The following is a 21,269-nucleotide window of genomic DNA, read 5'->3' as shown; positions in this document are numbered from 1 at the left end:
TCCAGACTGGGTAGCAAAGGAGCAGAGTTTTACAGGAACCGAAGTACAAGTGTTACCTTTACGGAGCTCAGCTTCTAAGCTCACACAGAGCTGTGTGTGACACGAGGAACTGGCAGAGTTTCCAACTCAAATCTTCTGACTTATACTTCCTGGTCCTTGGTGATTGGTGAGCAGTGTCAGGTGATTCAGAGAGTCTCAGGCTGGCAAAGGATTGGACAGCTCTGGGTCAGGTGAACAGTCACTGTCATGTGAGTACTCTAGACTAGGCTGTGATGTGGAGTGAGGCCTAGCAGGCCGAAAGAACACTGAAGCCTGAACTTCTGCAAACAAACAGAGGATGCTGGCTTTTAGGCCTAAACTTCAGATTGCTGAATTCAGACTCACACAGAAGATTAATCACCACAGGTGGAGCTCGTTAACTCTTACCTTCCAGGCAGAGAGCTCAGGACTCAGGAAACTCATGGTATTGGCAAGCTGTTTATCCCAGTGAGCAGAAAGATGCAGGATCCAGGACAGAGATGGCAGAGGTAAGTCACCAATATGAGAACTACAGTGAGGATCGTGACACAAGGTTCTGGTCTTCGGATCAAGGACAAGGGATCCACAAGCAGCGTTCGTGGATGCACTGGCAATTCCATGGGAATTTCAGCTGCCGTACGAGTACCCTCCGGTGTCTCTCCTGCCCAGGGTACGGCGGAAGTTCAAGCAAGAAGGAGGAGTCCTGCTTCTGGTCGCTCTGGCGTGGCCGAGATGACATTGGTTCTCAGACCTGCAGGGTCTATCAATGGAATGTCCTCTACTTCTTCCTCAATGCCCAGACCTCCTCGTTCAACGATGTCTATAAGTTCAGAACTTTATGGCTTCTGGCTTTTCTGAAACAAGACCTGGACTTAGGCCTTCATCTGGCCTCCCTCAAGGTTCATATTTCTGCCTTGTCGATGTGGTTTTAGAGGAAGATTGCATCTATTCCTGACGTTCGTACCTTCACTCAGTGTTTTGCACAACCTCTCTATGTCCCTCCTGTGGCTCCATGGGATCTGTCTGTTGTTCTTAACACCCTGCAAGAGTCTCCATTTGCACCTCTTGAGTCTGTGGACCTAAAATGGTTTACGTTTAAGGTCCTGTTTCTCTTGGCTATTGCCTCTGCTAGGAGGGTGTCGGACTTAGGCGCCTTGTCCTGTCGTCCACCCTTTCTGATATTTCACAGTGACTGGGCAGTTCTTTGAACTTGCCCTGGTTATTTGCCTAAGGTGGTGTCATCTTTCCACCTTAACCAAGAGATTGTGGTTCCGGCCTTTATCTCTTCTGGTTTGTCCTCCAAAGAGCTATCTCTGTGTATATATGTGGAGAGGACTGCCTCTATCAGGAGGTCAGATTCCCTCTTTGTACTGTTTGTTTTTCACAAACGTGGTTGGCCTGCAAAGAAGCAAACCTCGGCCAGATGGATTAGAATGGTGATTGCACAAGCTTATGCGCAGGTTGGTCTCCCAGCTCCTGCTGCTATCAAGGCCCATTCTACTCGGTCTCTTGGACCTTCTTGGGTGGCCCGCCGTGGTGCTTCTGCAGAACAATTGTGCAAGGCGGCTATGTGGTCCTCAGTGAACACGTTCATCAGGTTCTATGCCTTTGATTCTTCCACCTCCCAGGATGCTTCCTTTGGATGCCGTGTTCTTGTGTCCACTACAGTGCGTCCCCTCCCATGAGGAACTGCTTTAGGACATCCCCAATGTTATTCCCTGTGGAATACCAGTGTACCCCGCTGCAAAAAAGGAGATTTATGGTAAGACTTACCATGGTTAAATCTCTTTCTGTGAGGTACACTGGATTCCACAGGGTGCCCACCCTGATGCACTTAGCTTCTTTGGGTTTGTATGGCATTAGCCGCTGGTCCCTTCTCCTGTTGAGAGAACGTAGTTCTATGTGACTAACATCTACCGTCTCTTTACCTGCTACTGCATTGGACTGGTTAACAAAACTGAGCTCCTGTGCACGCAGGCGGGTTAAAGAGGAGGCGGTGTGGTGCATCCTGGGAACAGTCAAAGCTTTTAGCCTGTTGGTGCCTCGGATCAAGATCCAACTCTACACCCTGATGTTATTCTCTGTGGAATCCAGTGTACCTCACAGAAAGAGATTTAACCATGGTAAGTCTTACCATAAATCTCCTTTTTCAGTTTGCATACATTAAAAAAAAATCTACCGTCTCTTTACCTGCTACTGCATTGGACTGGTTAACAAAACTGAGCTCCTGTGCACGCAGGCGGGTTAAAGAGGAGGCGGTGTGGTGCATCCTGGGAACAGTCAAAGCTTTTAGCCTGTTGGTGCCTCGGATCAAGATCCAACTCTACACCCTGATGTTATTCTCTGTGGAATCCAGTGTACCTCACAGAAAGAGATTTAACCATGGTAAGTCTTACCATAAATCTCCTTTTTCAGTTTGCATACATTAAAAAAAAAAAACGTTTATCCGTATGTGGTTAACTGACCCCCACCTTTTAATTGTAGCTTTTTATCATCACTTTTACTACGACATGGCATAATACTGTATGTGTTTAAGATATATTACTTGCTAATTATTATGACAAAGTCACTACTCTGTTGATTTTAGAGACTATCTACTTCAAAATAGCTGTCAATAGATCGCTGTCTCAATCCTACTCATAATAAACACATTACTATTGTAATAAACTTGGTGAGTTAGTGGTAATTTGGGATTGTAGTTGATTTGTCCCCTTAACCAATAAAAGGAACCGCTACCATAGATATACAGTATATAATTAACCGACAGTTAATTGTAGCATATTCTAATTACAATTTACTATATCACTGTATTAGAAATAATTTTTTGATTATTGTAAATACCTGAAAAAAATCTGACACTTAAGCAGTATGTCTCACTTATAAACAATGTTGTATTATTCTCCACTAACTGCTAATTCTTCTGTGACTCTGCTTAGAGGTGAACTGACCCACCTGATGATTGCAGATTACTTCCAGTCACACTTCCCTGTCTCACTGTATCAGTCACACTCCACTATCTCACTTACTGTTATTAAAGATTGATTCTCTGCTATAAATTAATATTATAGCTGTATGTCTTCAAAAAACATTAGTGCCAGCTGCAATGGTATCTAACTACATGTTGTGTGACAGCTGATCTAACATAGTGTAGCCTAGATTTCCTGACGTACGTTCCGCCACTGATTGCTTAATCACAAGACTAATCAGGTTAAGATAATACTTTACCTCCCCCTTTTCTGTTATAATACTACCAAATATCTCACAGTTTGGTGGAGAAGTTAGACAGATCACTTGTTTCCTTTCCGTATTAGGTGAATATTTGCCCATGCTTAAGCAGCAAAATGCAAAAACTAAATTTTGTTGTTTTTTGGGGATTGGATAATTTTAATGGGATAAATAGGTGGAGATGGCACACTTTGTGGTATTTCCTGCTTTGCATTACATTCTCCCTGCAAACAGACATGGTTTGCCACCAACTTGCAGGAGCTGGAGACTGGACTGTTATCATTAAGTAGGTTGCATTTTGATTGGACTGTTATCTTTAAGTAGGTTACATTTTGCACTTTTCAGTTTCACTACTGAAGTAAAGAGCATTTCTAGGCGCAATGTAATGAACACCTTAGAACTCACAGAAGTGTAATAATAAAATAAATGAGCAATATGGTAGGTGTAAAACCTTATGTTAATGGGTGAATGAGGCAATCTACAATGCTAGCATGTTGGACTTTGAAGCAATGTTTCATGCTTCCTCACCATGTGTATTTTCAGGTGCATCCACACAGTTAAGCACAGACCAATATTTCAGGGTTAGTTCCAAGGTCCATGCATTCAGCTTGGGAGACAAATAGGAGCACATAGAGCAAAATGACCTGTCCATAGATTTGTGGTCTGCAATATACTCTTGTTGAGTTTATCAGAAACATGGTATTCTCCTGTGAGCAACCAGTACATGATTTTTTCCAATATATGAAGCAGTTTTGAGTTGACAATGTCATTTTTTTAAATTTAAAAAGAAAATGTCACCTAGTTACTAAACACTAGAGTTCATGAAATGCCATTAGAGCTGCATGGAAACATAAACATCAAGCTAATTTCAATCCATAGAACTTTAACATGCACAGACATGGTGAGGGATTCAACTAATAATTACCCAACTACTGACAAACAGAACAGCCTGGAGACATTTGGTTGTTACTTCTTTTTTAAATATATTATACAGTGAATAACTTATGGGGCTACTTGGTACGGTTGCAGTCAGGAATCTATTATGTATGTAGTGCACACATGCACTTTCAGGCCTGTATCAGAACAGAGGCATGTGTAACACAGACGATTTAGGAGCCTATTAGTTCCCCAATAGCCAGTAGTCATTCTACTAATAGGCAGAAACAACTGGGAAAGATCCCAGTATGGCACCAATAGTACAGAACACTTGCAGGAGAACCGACAGAGGCATTGAAAAGCTGGATGAAACAAACTGAAGTTCCAGAAATGCTATAGATGGACCTGCTGACTCACCGCAGCGCTTATAGGTAAACAGGCAGAATAACTGAAGCGCTTGTAGGAGACCAAGAGTGCTTGCAGGTGAACAGACAGAATAACTGGAGCACTTGTAGGAGAACAGGCGGCGTAGGAGGAACAGAGCCATAGCTGCATGAGCTCAGAGCCTGGGAGACTCCTCTATCTAAGAACTGAGATGATCTGACAATGAGAAAGTGAAAGAGGCAGGTTTAAATAGCGTACTGTCGGAGACCATAGGTTGAGCTGGTCATGTGAGCATTGCTCCTGAGAAGTGGTAGGACTGAGAGATCACATGACAGAATCCAATATGGCCATGCCCATGCAGCTGTTTGTTTACATCTGATAATACAGCGCTCAGGCATGCTGTAGATAGCCTGGGGCTCTACGGTTCACAGGAAGACAGACAGATGTACATGGTAAGTAAAGGCTAAGACTCTGATGTGTGACTCGCTATACCACTTGACGCATCTTGAGATGCAGATTATCCATATCCTTTTATGTGAATGATTCTGCATTTTTGTACACAACCACTATCAAAAACACACCCACGACACTACCATAACACACCAATAAGATGTACCATGTTTGTGCATCCGCTTAGCCACTTCCTTGTTACCGCTCAAGAATGCCTTTTCAAAACATTTCTGAGACATCCTCCTCATTTGCAACTGTTCACATGGACTCTGGATGCTTGTGCATTGCAACTTAAAAGCATGCACATAAGAAAAACATCACTCCACTGTGTCCGACATCGCCTCTGCATCCGACTCAGAATCAGGCCCTTCGTTTTTTCTTCGAAGTTTTACTTTTCCATTTAGTTTTGATTTGTCAAATTTTGTTAAAAACATACACAAAATGTACTATAAGATTTATCATCTTTCATCACCTGTCCTAAATGCAATAGTATAGCATATAGAAATAATGTCAGCAGAAATCACACGTGTTGTATGCTGCCATAGCTTGGGTAAAGAAGAGTTCATCGGAAAGGCTTTACTGTAGAGATGCTAGAAACAGAAGTGCATTGCCTCTTCCTTTTAAAATGTAAAAAAATAAAAAAAATCTTGAACTTTTGATTAACAAAAACTGCATTTGAGAAACTTGAACACATTCAACCATGTGCAAGACTGTTCAACACGGATAGAACCTCTGCAGACCGGTTCAAGATTATTTTCTTGACTGCATTCAAGTATAAATGTCAAAATTCCAAAATTCTAATTGCCTGGCAAGCGATAGACAAGTTATCAATTATTGCACACATTACTGTATAGAAAGGTTGGTGTTGCTAATTTATTATATTTTCTAGCTTTGAAAACAGAACTTAAGTTCTTCTTGGTTACTTTACTGTAGATTATATAACCTTTCCTCAGTTACCTACAGAAGAGTTTTAATAAATATTCTCCATGGTTTCTTAACTTTCTTTACATAATTTATTGGGGCAGATGCCAGATAAGCCTTCTTCACATACCTGTGCTATTTATATATACTCTGGTGTCTATGCAATAGGTTCATACCGTCTTGGACCATGCTCAGTGAATGCTGTTAAAGAGGGAGACGTGGACCTGCAGTATGATGTACCTTTTGTGTTCGCTGAACTGAATGCTGACAGAGTAGACTGGTTGGAATATTCTAATGGGTCAATAAGAAAAATCCGTTCAAACACCAACTCAGTAGGAAGATTAACCAGCACCAAGGCGGTTGGTTCTAATGCTCGAGCAGATGTAACCGACAATTATAAATATGCTGAAGGTAAAGAACATTTCATTTTATTTTTCTGTGAAATATTTTAAATTAAATACGCAATAAAGAAAAAATTAAGAAAACAAATAGGTCGATTCAATTAAATGCTATGTGAATAGTGCCGGGAAGGAGATCCCGAAGCTATTCAATTCAGCGCACTGTTATGTCAGAGAATGCTCGTGCCTTAAACCGGGTGTTTAGTCATGAGAACCGGCATTCTCCAACTTAAGTGTCCCGCTGCGATGGTGTCTGTGCCACACTAAGGCACAAAACAGCATCGCAGCACTAGTTTTGTCGGATTTCTGCACGCACCTCAGGAGGGGTACGATACGAAATCCTGCATTGAGACTTAACAGCGCGCTTAACTAAATAGCTCCGGGACCTCCTTTCCCATGCTATTAACAGTGCGTTGAGCTGAATCGACCCCAAAGAAAGTAAAATAAAGGCAGCTTCTAAAATCTACAGATTTGTATAAGTTTGAACTTGGAATAGACCATAAATGAAGTAGAACTGAAATAGTCCTGTAAACTAATAACATAAAAATGCAGGGGGCCGGCTCTACCATTACGCAGCGGGCCAGGGTGCAGACTGGGGGGCACCACTGAGTCACAGTTGCTCTTAATGCAGGTGGCAGCGATGAAGCTTATAAGACTACCTGAGGAGATGGGTAGTGGGTATTGGTGGTGGTGGAGGGCAGTAGGCTGAAGTTTTGCTTAGGGTGCCAAGAAACCTTGCGCCGGGCCTGCAAACGATTTGTGTAACTTCAATAAAATGCCCCTTTTATATGGGTGGCACTTGATATGCCGGCTGTCGGGATCCCGGCGCCGGAATCCCGACAGCCGGCATACCACCAACTATTTTTCCTCTTGGGATGTCCACGACACCCCTGGAGGGAGAATAAATAGCGTGGCGCAAGTAGGGCGCCACCGTGCCCGCAGCGTGGTGAGTGCAGCGAGCCCGCAAGGGGCTCTTTTGCACTCGCCCCACTGCCGGTATACCGGTGGTCAGGATTCCGGCACTTGTATGCTGGGCAATAGGATCCCGAGCACCGGCATAAAGTAGTAGACCCCTTTTATATTTCAGTTGCAGGATGGAAAATCCATTGTACTCTATACAGATGGAGTGCAACTTTTTTTTAGGTGAATGACAGCAGCCATTGGGGGGCGTCGACACAGTGTTTCTCAAGCGTGGTCCAGACAAAACAGGCGTTTCTGGACAATTTTCGGGGTGGCTGCGTGACATCACATGCAGCCACTCCGAGAATAAAAACGGTGCCAGACCGCCTTCCAGTACAGCCAGGAATTGACCTCAAATCGATGCGTTCGCTTAAATTGCAAACGCATCGCAGGGTGGTGCCACACACATTTTGGGTGGGCTTGCCCTATGCTGGGCGGTACCTAGCATGTGAGTATATGGACGCAGATCTTGCTGCAGGAAGCAAGATCTGCGCCCATCTCTAACCCCCTTTGTGCATAAATTAAGTAAAATCTCAGTGCATATGTTCACAAAACTGCCTGTACACATACACTACTTATGTGCAAGTTTGTGAGATTATGACACTTATGGTAGCTTTCAGATATCAGTGTTTAGGTTTTGGGGCATTTATCACAATTGTAATAAGTAGGCCTCCCTATAATCTCGCAAAGGGGTCAGCAGAGCTGGACTTAGCTGCCATTAAGAGATGCTGAGATTTGGTAAATGGAAAAAATTGATAAATAAGAATTTTGAAGCAAGCTATAACCAAACAGAATTTTTATAGATTTGTTGTATAACATTGTACTCATGTTATTTATTTCTCATGTGTAATATATTTAAAATATTTTCAGGCACCCCCAAGGAAAGGGAGATATTTAGGAAGGCTCAGGGTAAACTGCAAGGTTCTTCCTACATGACCTCTGCAAGACGGGCTGTTGCATTTGCAGCCCAGGACACAGAACCAGCACCAAAACCTGATTTTAATGGCACTTTCAAACAAAGCGGTGAGACCTAGGTTGGACAAGATGTCACATTAAATCTCACATTGAAAAACACAAGTGTCAATAACATGACCCTGCAAGTCAAAATGACTGCCACTGCCATTGTATACACCAATGCCTCAGTTAAAGACATCCTAACCAAAGTCCTTTCTGTCACACTGGGTCCAAATGAAGGTATGTTTGCTCATATCACATATATTTTATTACATTGGCGCTAAACCTTTTATGTTGTAACCGAGAAGTGTTCACTGTATGGTTAAACCGTTATTTATATACTACTGTATACTTATTCCACTTAAAATAATATACATAAATTTATATAATAATAAAGTAATATACATAAAATATTGATACATCTTTATCTTATCTTCATCTGATTAAATGTCACACGAAAGATGTATTTTGATTAGTAAAGAAAATAAAGCGTTGTTTAAACTATAGTTATAGATTTTCCTTACCATAATATCTTGTCTCCTTTGCTTTCAGTACATAAGGCACAGCACTGCCCATTCTGAGGGACATTATAATGGTGGCGGACAGTCAGTCAAATATAAGGCTCATTTATCAACCAGTGATAAAACTCATTGTGAATGATAAAACTTGTTGCGTATGATAAATGGTGTGCCAGCCAATCAGCTCCTAACTGTTATGTGTCCAGCTCTTGTTATGTGTTTGAAAAAATGACAGTTGTGAGCTAATTGGGTGGAGAACGATTTATCATTCACAATGTGTTTTATCACTTGTTGATAAATGGGTCCCTAAGATTGTACAGCTGATACAAGTCAGACTATATCACCATTTTATCACTATCACATTTGAATAGATATCTGTCACACTGACTTTCACAGTGGAATACATAATACAAAACATATAAAAAAATGTACATATAAACTTTGTGTTCACTTGTATTGATCATTCCATGATGGATTCTGAAGAGCAGTTGTTGTCAAGGGCGTTCAAGTTTCACCAACAGGCCATGTTCTCATGATTTCTGATGGATTAGTTAACTCACCTGTGCATTACTAAAGAAATCATGAAACCTTTTTTCTGTGGGAACTTGAAGACTGGGCTTGAGAACCACTGATCTAGACCACAGGTAAAGCATTTGGGAGCTGATGTATCAAGCAGTGAAAACAGTGAAGTGGACCAGTGGAGTAGTTGCCCATAGCAACCAATCAGCTTCTACCTATTATTTTATAGAGTGTACTTTATAAATGCTATCACAACGTTAATTGGTTGCTATGGGTGACTTCTCCAGTGGTCCACTTCTCCACTCTTTTCACTGCTTGATACATCTGCCCCTTAGTATTGCCTATGTGACAGGGGCTGGTTGGGCAGGGGGTCAGGGTGCCATCTGCCCAAGGGGCCAGTGCAATTTAAGTGTTCAGGGCCGTCTGACTGTGAAGGTAGGCAGAGGCTGCTCCTGCTTACCCTGGCCGCTGCTCAGCTAGAGACAGATACTGTATCCAGTAGCACAGGTGTGAGGTTTTTGGTAAACTTGCACCTAATTGAATATATATATACAGTACATAGGTACTGGCCGTTATTTCATAGCTATTTAAACCACACCCACATTACACAAACCACACACCCCATGTCATGTCCATTTTTGCATTGCATTCCCTGTAAAAAGCTGGGGAACTTGCTTGAGTCTGCCCCCCAGGCTGAAAGTTGCCAGCCAGCCCCTGCAATGCAGCAATCTGTTATTGTTCTAGTGCCAGGCAAACGAGTGAGGATCATTAGGTCAACCAGAATAAGGTCACCTATCACTAGGTCGACCCCATATGGTCAACATGCACATGGTCGACAGAGTCAATTGGTCAACGTGAAAAAGGTAGACACTTAAAAAGGTTGATATGTACAAAAGGTCGACAGAGTGAAAAAGTCGATCTGAAAAATAGTCAACACTTTTTTGTTTTTTTGGGACATTTTGTCTGTTGAACCATGTAAGAGCCAAATTAGTGGAAACATGTACCCTTGCGGGATCGCTTCACTCGCCATGCTTCGGGCAAGGTCACTATCCCAAATTGTAGTCCACATGGATAGTAAATCATGAATACGTTGTAAAAATTATTAAAAAAATTATTTAAAAAAAAACCTGTCAACATATTGTGTGCCGACCATATGAACCTGGAGAAGTTTTGAACCTGGATATGTATCTGTGGGGAAATGGTTCAGCACTGGATTTTAAAAACAGTACATTCTTGTTAGAGGTTCTGTTGTAACCAACAATGGCTATGTGTCATTGGTCCCTACTTGGGGGATCAGTACTAAATGCCGCTGGCCGGAATCCCGGCGGTCGAAATCCCGACGCCGGAATCCCGACCACACAATCCCGACAGGGGTGGCGAGCGGAACGCAGCCCCTTGCGGGCACGGTGACTCGCTATGCTCGGCAAACTATTATATTCTCCCTCTATGGGTGTCGTGGACACCCACGGAGGGAGAATATGTCGGGATTGTGGCGGTCGGGATTCCGGCGTCGGTATTTCGACCGCCGGGATTCCGGCCGGCGGCATCTTGACCGCATCCCCTACTTGGATATCAATAATGACTTATGTTGGTGCTGCTCTCAGAATTAGTAATATTAAATTGCAAAAGAGAGGGAAAGAAAGACTCTTGGCTGGGGCACACTTTCAATTGTACAATATTGCTAAAAAAAAATAAGCTTTTATTAATAATTAATTAAAATACTACACAAAGAAAAAACAACAAAAATTCCTTTTCTCTATTAAAATTGCAAATAAGCAAGTAAACACATAATAGGGAACCAATTGAGGGCCTGATTCAGATCTGATTGCAGCAGCAAATTTGTCAGCTAATGGGCAAAGCCATGTGCACTGCAGTGAAGAGGGGGGGGGGTCAGGGCAGATATATGATATGCAGAGAGTTAGATTTGGGAGGGATGTGTTCAAACTGAAATCTAATTTGAAGTGTAAATATAAAGCAGACAGTATTTACCCTGCACAGAAACAATACATCTCACCCAAATCTAACTCTCTCTGCAAATTATATATCTGCCCCCCTGCAGTGCACATGGTTTTGCCCATTAGCTAACAAATTTGTTGCTGCGATCAGATCTGAATTACCCCCTAAGTGCTGAGCCCAGAATCTGTACTCGAGATTTGGAAATATGTATGACAATAATTAATATCAGACCTCAAAGAGGCTCAGTGGGATCATCCGTTCTGAATCCCCATCCTTGTTACATTAGTGTGAGTGAATAAGCGTTTGGTGAAAATATTATAATCATAGGGTAACACATTAATGTTGATACTGATATGTCTTTATTGGGATATGCTAACAGGTGCCACTCTCTTGGGATGTACTTGGAACTGTAATGGAAAAAATTAGCCCAACCTAAGTGAAAGTTTACTTATGAAATAGGTTGTAAACCTGTCATGTGAGGATATGTTAGATCAGGCATTCCCAACCATGGTCCTCAAGGCACACTAACAGTGCAGGTTTTAATGATATCCAGGCTTCAGCACAGGTGACTTAATTAGTAGCTCAGTTATTTTGATTTAACCATCTGTGCTGCAGCATGGATATCACTAAAACCAGCACTGTTGGTGTGCCTTGAGAACCGTGGTTGGGAATGCCTGTATTAGACAGATCAGATCAAAGGAAATCATCCTGGTAGATACCGGCGTAACCACTAACTCGAATAGAGTATCTCTTGTGATACTGTATAACTATATCAAGAGGAAGGAAAAGAGTGGCCCAGGTTGAAGGTTGCTCCACCACTTTTGCTGTTTGTGATTAATATAAGTACCTACTGCACCTGATATTCCTAGGTGGTCTTCCATCTAAGTACTGATCAGGCCTGTCACTGCTTTGCTTCCAAGATCAGATGAGATTGGGCATAGCTAGTGAACTATGGCAGTACTTTCAATTTCCCACAAATGCAAAAGTATGGTTTTCAACAAATGTGCCAAAGGATATGTGTACTTTTGCTTTCCAATTTTCAAAATGGCCAAGTTCTCTGTTACATTTGAATTGGAGAGATTAATAATACACAATACCAAGAGCATACACGATACCAAGAGAGTAGACCTGTGGGCCAAGCTGTGCACTGCCTGGCGTCACTTCACCGATCAAGTGGCTTGTTCTCAGTGAACAAGCCACGTGATCTGTGAAATGTCCGTCTGGTACAGTGACGCCGTGAAGTGCACAGCCTGGCTCACAGGTCTACTCTCTTGGTATAGTGTACGCCCATTTGGGACTCACACTATGTTTACATTAAGAAACTTGGAACATGTATAATGCATTGTAACTGCTGTATTGATAGAAGTTACTCTAATATGGGCATGTCAAACTCAAAATCCCAACCGGGACAAATAATCAAGGTCTAAGAGTGTGCGGGCCGCAAGTAAAATAAAAGTCTTATATGGAATTTTGAAAGCCCCCTGTGGGTGTTTGCATCACTGACCACAGTATATTAAGACGCATGCAGGGTCGGACTGGCCCACAGGGTAACAGAGGAAACCACCGGTAGGCCCCACTGCCTGTGGGCCCTCCTCCTCCTCTAGGGATTAGGTTCCAGGACTATGGGCCCAGCCCATGCACTCTAATGGTTAGCCGGGCCTCTGTGGTAGTTGGCCACACCCTTAAGCCCCTACCATTGCATTTCCCCGGTGGGCCCTTCTTGCCCCAGACTGACACTGGACACATGAGCATGCTATTGTTGCTTTGTACTTCCCTGTGATGGAGAGCATCTGGGCATGCTGCATTTTCAAGGGATAGAGTGGCAGCACAAATCTCATATATATATATATACTGCTCAAAGAAATAAAGGGAACACTTAAACAACACAATGTAACTCCAAGTCAGTCACACTTCTGTGAAATCAAACTGTCCACTTAGGAAGCAACACTGATTGACAATCAATTTCACATGCTGTTGTGCAAATGGAATAGATAACAGGTGGAAATTATAGGCAATTAGCAAGACACCCCCAATAAAGGAGTTGTTCTGCAGGTGGTGACCACAGACCACTTCTCAGCTCCTATGCTTTCTGGCTGATGTTTTGGTCACTTTTGAAAGCTGGCGGTGCTTTCACTCTACTGGTAGCATGAGACGGAGTCTACAACCCACACAAGTGGCTCAGGTAGTGCAGCTCATCCAGGATGGCACATCAATGCGAGCTGTGGCAAGAAGGTTTGCTGTGTCTGTCAGCGTAGTGTCCAGAGCATGGAGGCGCTACCAGGAGACAGGCCAGTACATCAGGAGACGTGGAGGAGGCCGTAGGAGGGCAACAACCCAGCAGCAGGACCTCTACCTCAGCCTATGTGCAAGGAGGAACAGGAGGAGCACTGCCAGAGCCCTGCAAAATGACCTCCAGCAAGCCACAAATGTGCATGTGTAAACTCAAACGATCAGAAACAGACTCCATGAGGGTGGTATGAGGGCCCGTCGTCCACAGGTGGGGGTTGTGCTTACAGCAAACACCGTGCAGGATTTTTGACATTTGCCAGAGAACACCAAGATTGGCAAATTCGCCACTGGCGCCCTGTGCTCTTCACAGATGAAAGCAGGTTCTCACTGAGCACATGTGACAGACGTGACAGAGTCTGGAGATGCCAAGGAGAACGTTCTGTTGCCTGCAACATCCTCCAGCATGACTGGTTTGGCAGTGGGTCAGTAATGGTGTGAGGTGGCATTTCTTTGGGGGGCCGCACAGCCCTGCATGTGCTCGCCAGAGGTAGCCTGACTGCCATTAGGTACCGAGATGAGATCCTCAGACCCCTTGTGAGACTATATGCTGGTGCGGTTGGCCCTGTGTTCCTCCTATTTCAAGACAATGCTAGACCTCATGTGGCTGGAGTGTGTCAGCAGTTCCTGCAAGACGAAGGCATTGATGCTATGGACTGGCTCGCCCGTTCCCCAGACCTGAATCCAATTGAGCACATCTGGGACATCATGTCTCGCTCCATCCACCAACGTCACCATGCTCCCAGCAGCCCTGGAAAAGGAGGAGGGGCCGCCGCACAAGACCATGGTGCTCGGCGGTGGAGCTTCATAGTAATGGCCGCTAACAGCGGCTGTAATCATTACAGCAGCTATTAGCGGGCATTACTATGAAGCTCTGCCACCGAGCACCATGGTCTTGCTCGGCAACACCTCCGGGCGAATGACATACCAGCGGCCAGATTCTTAGCGGTATGCCGCACTGGAGCGTACCTCCACACCTGCAAGACTGGGTCGCATTATATGTACAGTGCCTTGTCAAAGTATTCATCCCCCCTTTGCATTTTTCATGTTTTGTTGCCTCGCAACCTGGAATTAAAATGGATTGTTTGAAGGTTTGCATCATTTAATTCACAGAACATGGCTACAACTTTGAAGATGTTTTTTTTTATTGTGAAGCAAACAACAAATAGGACAAAATAACAGAAAACTTCAGCGTGCATAACTATTCACTTCCCTAAAGTTAGTACTTTGTAGAGCCACCATTTGTGGCAACTACAGCTGCAAGTCGCTTTAGATAAGTCTCTATGAGCTTGCCACATCTTGCCACTGGGATTTTTCCCCATTTCCTCAAGGCAAAACTGCTCCAGCTCCTTCATGTTGGATGGTTTCCGCTTGTGAACAGCAATCTTCAAGTCTGACCACAGATTCTCAATTGGATTGAGATTTGGGCTTTGACTAGGCCATTCCAACACATTTAAATGTTTCCCCTTAAACCACTCAGTGTTGCTTTAGCAGTATGCTTCGGGTCATTGACCTGCTGTAAGGTGAACCTCCGTCCCAGTCTCAAATCACAGGGAGACTGAAACAGGTTTTGCTCAAGAATATCCCTGTATTTAGCACCATCGAGCTTTCCCTCGACTCGAAACAGTTTCCCAGTCCTTGCTGCTGAAAAACATCTCCACAGCATGATGCTGCCACCACCATGTTATACTGTGGGGATGGTGTTCTTAGGGTGATGGGATGTGTTGGGTTTGCGGCAGACATAGCGTTTTCCTTGGTGGCCGAAAAGTTCAATTTTAGTCTCATCTGACCAGAGCACCTTCCTCCATACATTTGGGGAGTTGTCCACATGCCTTTTGGCAAACTCAAAACGTGCCTTCTTATTTTTAACACTAAGTAATGGCTTTTTTCTGCCCACCCTTCCATAAAGCCCAGCTCTATGCAGTGTATGGCTTATTGTGGTCACATGCGCAGATACTCCAGTCTCTGCTGTGGAACTCTGCAGCTCCTTCAGGGTTACCTTTGGTCTCTGTGCTGCCTCTCTGATTAATGCCCTCCTTGCCCAGTCTGTGAGTTTTCGTGGCCGGCCCTCTCTTGGCAAGTTTATTGTTGTACCATTTTCTTTCCGTTTGAGGATGATGGATTTGATGGTGCTGCGGGGGATCATCAAAGATTTGGATATTTTTTTATAACCCAACCCTGACTTGTACTTCTCAACAACTTTGTACCTGACTTCTTTGGAGAGCTCCTTGGTCTTCATGGTGTGATGCCTCTTGCTTAATGGTGTTGCAGCCTCTGGGGCCTTTCAGAAAATGTGTGTTTATACTGACAGATCATGTGACACTTAGAGTGCACACAGGTGGACTTCATTTCACTAATTATGTGACTTCTGAAGGTAATTGGTTACACCAGAACTTTTGAGGGGCTTCATAGCAAAGGGGGTGAATACATATGCACATGCCAATTTTCACATTTTTATTATTTTTAGATACATTTTTCTCATTTCACCAACTTAGACTATTTTGTGCAGATCCATCACATAAAATTCAGATAAAAAAAAAAAATTAAATTACAGGTTGTAATGTAACAAAATATGTAAAAAGCCAAGGGGGTGAATACTTTAGCAAGGCACTGTACATTTGGGACGCTGTTGGGCCACGAAAAAATGTGCGTTTGGGCCGCATGATGCCCGCGGTCTGCTTGTGTGACATGCCTACTTTAATACTTTCCTTACCACCATATGTGTATTTCAATTGGTCCACTTACATAGTAGGTTTTAGATACATATCACATATGGTTGAGAAACAAAATGTACTACATATTAATTCTTGGAAATCTCAAACCCTTTCCTGTATTTGTATTGTACTTATTCTCGTGGTGTTGTATTCTCCAATATAAATTGAAAACCAAATTTTTTTCTCTTTTCTCTCAGTGAGTTATTGTGCCCTAGCTCTCTCATCAACTGACCGCTGTATTTCATCATATATATGACAGTGGACAGCAGAAGTGACAGCTCATAGCCTACTACTTATCTATATACTACTGTTTGTTTTATCTCCTACATTTCTGTCCTCTCTCCAGTTATTAATCTCTGCAATGCAAATGTAATAGAGAACCTGGGCATTTTGAAAATTGGAAAGCAAAAGTACACATATCCTTTAGTACATTTGTTGAAAACAATATTTCTCATATGTCCTAGAGGATGCTGGGGACTCCAAAAGGACCATGGGGTATAGACGGGATCTGCAGGAGACACGGGCACACTATAAGACTTTGAATGGGTATGAACTGGCTCCTCCCTCTATGCCCCTCCTCCAGACCTCAGTTAGATTCTGTGCCCAGAGAGACTGGACACACACTAGGGGAGCTCTCCTGAGTTTCTCTGAAAAGACTTTATGTTAGGTTTATTATTTTCAGGGAGACCTGCTGGCTACAGGCTCCCTGCTTCGTGGGAGTGAGGGGAGAGAAGCAGACCTACTTCATCTTAGTTCAAGGGCTCTGCTTCTTAGACTACTGGACACCATTTAGCTCCAGAGGGTTCAATCACTTGGTGCGCCTAGCTGCTTTTTCCCAGAACCGTGCCATCAACCCCCTCACAGAGCCAGAAGAAAGAAGCCGGGTGAGTAAAGGAAGAACAGAAGACTTCAGTGACGGCAGAAGACTTCAGAGTCTGAGGTACCGCGCAGCGGTCACTCTGCGCGCCATTGCTCCCACACACAAGCAGCACTACAAGGGTGCAGGGCGCAGGGGGGGGGGGGGGTGCCCTGGGCAGCAATATACCTCATGTTTAGACGAAAGATATACTGGCGCTACGTGTTTCTCCAATAGTAATGAGTAACTGTGGATGAATTTCTTTAAAAAGACATGCAATTTATTGACTAAACATCTACTTTTTTCATGAGACTAGGAGCTAAAAGGGTTTTTAAAGACTTATTTTTTCTATAGACTATTTGTGGAACCTGAGGTAGTGTTTCCACCAAAATACGATCCTGTTTCAAAATTTCAAAATTTCTATTTATTATATTACGAATCTGTCCAGCACAACTATTAAATTTACATATAAAGGAGGAACTTTTATCCTTCTTATCAACATGCTCATCTTTTTTAGAACGGTATTGTAAAAGAGTGTTTCTATCTAAATCAGAAACCTCCATAAGAGCCTTTTGTAAAATATTTTCTGGATACCCACACTCCCTAAAAGAGGTAAGTAAGGTGTTCAAGGTGACAAAACTAGAACAATTTCTCCTGAGGCGGAAAAGTTGTCCCTTGGGGATATTTTGCTTCCAAGGCTTAAAGTGTGAACTTGTAAAGTGTAGATAAGAATTAGTATTTGTCTCCTTAGTAAATGTAGACGTAACTATTTTATTATTAATGATCTCTAAATTAACATCTAATAAATTAATTTTGGTGGTGTGAAAAGTGGAGGTGAAAGTGACATTATAGTTATTACAAGACAGTGACTGAATAAACTGTGTAGCAGAGTGAAGGTCCCCATCCCAAATGTTAAAAAGATCATCAATGTAACGGCCATAAAGGACCAGATTCGACGCCCAGCCACTGCCCCACACATGGGTTTGTTCAAACTCCCCCATGTAGAGGTTAGCATAGCTGGGCGCGAACCTGGTCCCCATGGCCATACCCATAACTTTTAAATAAAAAACACAGAGAAACATGAAATAATTATGTGATAAAATAAAATAAATTGAAGCAGTGAGAAAAGATTTTTGTTCCTCACTAAGGTCATTATCAATATCCAATCTCCTTTTATTCACTTTTAATTCCATTCTCAGCTCCATTTATGCCCTAACTTCATGTTTTAATTGAATCAAATTTTTATTTTTATTTTGCCAGTTGTATGTGATGTTTAGTCAATAAATTGCATGTCTTTTTAAAGAAATTCATCCACAGTTACTCATTACTATTGGAGAAACACGTAGCGCCAGTATATCTTTCGTTTCACATTGTTTCCTTGGGACTGACAATCCCTCACTGGCAGCTGTGACAGCGCGTCTGGGCCTTGCTTTTTCACTTGGTTTTACCTCATGTTTAGAGCCTGGCAAAGTGGTATACAGTGCACAGGCACTGTATACAGACCCCCGCCAGTGTAATACTGTAAATAACTAGCGGGACTGAAGTACGCCGATAAGGGGGCGTGGCTTAGCCCTCACCACTCCAGCGCCATTTTCTCCTCAGAGATGCTGGCCCCGCCAAAACTCTGTTGCACAGCTCACTGTGTAAACCGGGGGGGGGGGCACAGTTGTTTAGTGTAAATATAAAGCACTATATATATATGTATATATATAATGAGCGTGTGGTAGATGTGTTGGTAAATGTTTGATGTGTTTTCTCTGTCAGATACTGGGGTCTACCCATTAGAGTCAGTGTAATGTCGGTGGGTGTTTAGTACACGTGTATCGGCATGTATGAGTGCTCTACCACAAACAGCTATGGGAATCCCTCTGTCGGCACTGCCGACTCCTGATGGTACTTGATTCGTGAGATTAAGTGGCAGCATGTCAGTAGTTGTAAGCTTTTCCAAAAGAAAAAACTATATGGGAGACACAGACATATGTGGGTGACCCTGTCGGCACCAACTAATATGACTGGGTATAAATTATTATGATAATGTGAGGCAATTGGAAAAAAGGCTATACCTGTATATATTTGTATATATGTATATGTATGGTACGGTTGCATTGATCTGTAGCTCGAGCACAGACGTGGTAAGTGGGGGCGTAACATTAAAATTATGTATATATTTCCCTCAGACCCCTCGGGGTCGCAAAATATTTTATTTTGCCCAGTTACTACTCCCTGTTGTCGACACGACTACTATGTCTTATGTCGACCATAATGTTTCCTGATTAGATCCACAACATCGGCATTCAGGACATGTTCATACACATTATATATATATAAGTTATGGATATATGGATATACGTGTGTATATGTGTATTTAAATGTGTATATTTATACAAAAAAATTTGTAATGAATGCTGAAGTAAACTTTTCCTTCTTATGTGCTGGTCGCTCTGTTTGATAACTCTAGGTCAGCCGTGACAAGATGGTTTCAAATCATCACGAGGATTTCGAGTGTTTATTCTTTTCCCGCCATGGATAGAATAAAGTGGGCCCTGTCACAAAGGATCGTTTACAGGAAGCTAAGTGATATTTTAATTATATGCTTTGATTATACTTGCATTGCATGCGCAGGGGGGAGTGATTGTATTCAGGAATGGTCGGTTACTTGGAGGAGAGATGTGTTACTCCTTGAGTTGGGTCATCTCTAGAACATTGCAACATACTACCATGCGACTACAAGGGATGGGACTCTTGGGTGCGCGGGCCACTTCCATGGCGGACTCGGCTAGGAGGGCGTTGTGGATTCACCAAAGAGACGCAAATGCTGAATCCGAAAAGAAGTGGAGTCTCTTCCCCATGAAGGGAAGCCTGGTTGGTGATGGCCTTGTTAATATGCTCTCGGCAGGTGACACGGGTAAGTTTACCTTTCTTGCCCTATGTTACCTCGCAACGGTTGGTGACGCATTGTTGTAGGATGCAGTCATTTCGACCGAATGGATAAGGATTCCCCTTTCTTTGCAGGTAAAGGAAGGTAAAAAAGGTAAGAGGTCAGCTGCCTTTTCAGGTTCACAGGTGCAGAAATCATCCATTCTTTCTGCCACGTCCATAGTGGGATGTTGGGTCTAACTTGCGGGGGCCCACACAGGTGGGACCTCGTCTAGAACTCTTCAGTCAGTCCTGGAAAGGACATGGACCAGTGAGTTAAAGATAGAGTCCCTAAGGGGACATACGGGAGTTTCAGATGTTTCCCTCACTGATTTTTTCAAATCAACCTTACCGATCCTCCTCATGACAGGGAGGTAGTATGTGACGCAATACAAGAGTTGTGTCTGGATCAGATCATTGTCCTGCTGTTCCGGTCATAAAAGAAGAAGCTGTTGTTCAAGTTTTTTCGTGCTCCCGAGGCCGGACGACTCGGTCAGATAAATCTCAAGTTTTCCTACCTAAACTTCATGAGGAAATCTCTTATGGCAGGGTTCTCCACTCTGAAAGTGGAGTAAGGAGGTATAATTACGGTTTCTTCCGCTTTAGGCTTACCTGAGGTTTGCGATTCAGGATTGTTGTTACCATTTCACCAGGGTGATGGCGGTATGATGGGTTTCCATCGTTAGTAAGGAGTCATATTTATTCTGTACTGGATCGCTCTCCGAATTATGGAGAGATCGAGAAGCCAAATGATGCGAAACGTTATTTTCTCCTTGACAGTTCTTCAACAACAGGACTTGCCAGAATCCCTGTTGGTCCCAACGACGCGGTGATCAGCTTGGGGCAATATTATTAGAGGCAATACTGAGAAGAGTTTATTTGCTTCTAAAAAAAAAAAAAAAAAAAAGAAGGGGAAACTCTGAGAATTCAGAGTCTGGCAGACCTGCAACGGTGTCAATCCGTCGATACAGTCAGTTGCTGAAAAAAGATGGTTGGGGCCTACGAGGCCATTCAGTGGGCAGGTTCCAGGCCTGAGTGTTTAGCGGGACCTGTTGGACAAGTGGTCCGGTTCCCACCTGGGATAATCATGGTTTCAAGACCAGTATGTTGCTCCTGTGGTAGCGGCGCAATTCTCACTGAGGACAAGTGTTATGTTAGGATACTTGTCGCCCCATTAACGTCTACAGTTAAGGGCCGTTTGTAATGGTTTTCTATAGACAAGAACCGGAGAAGAAATGGCAGAAGCCAGAAAGATTTTCTGCTGGGCGACGAAACCATTTACGCGCTCTATCAGCAATGTTCGTTCCAAGAGTGGACA

At 43.1% G+C, this 21,269-nt stretch overlaps 2 pseudogenes; one reads left to right on the top strand and one right to left on the bottom strand.

Annotated features, from left to right (window-relative positions):
* Window positions 1-21,269, top strand: part of LOC135057301 (protein-glutamine gamma-glutamyltransferase E-like) — a 69,706-nt pseudogene that overhangs the window by 40,035 nt on the left and 8,402 nt on the right.
* Window positions 12,024-12,142, bottom strand: LOC134898039 (5S ribosomal RNA; annotated as a pseudogene).

The sequence above is a fragment of the Pseudophryne corroboree genome, chromosome 3, assembly GCF_028390025.1.
Source record: "Pseudophryne corroboree isolate aPseCor3 chromosome 3, aPseCor3.hap2, whole genome shotgun sequence".
Lineage (NCBI taxonomy): Eukaryota > Metazoa > Chordata > Amphibia > Anura > Myobatrachidae > Pseudophryne > Pseudophryne corroboree.
The sequence above is the reverse complement of the archived record's forward strand: the minus strand, read 5'-3'. Positions and strand labels throughout refer to the sequence as shown.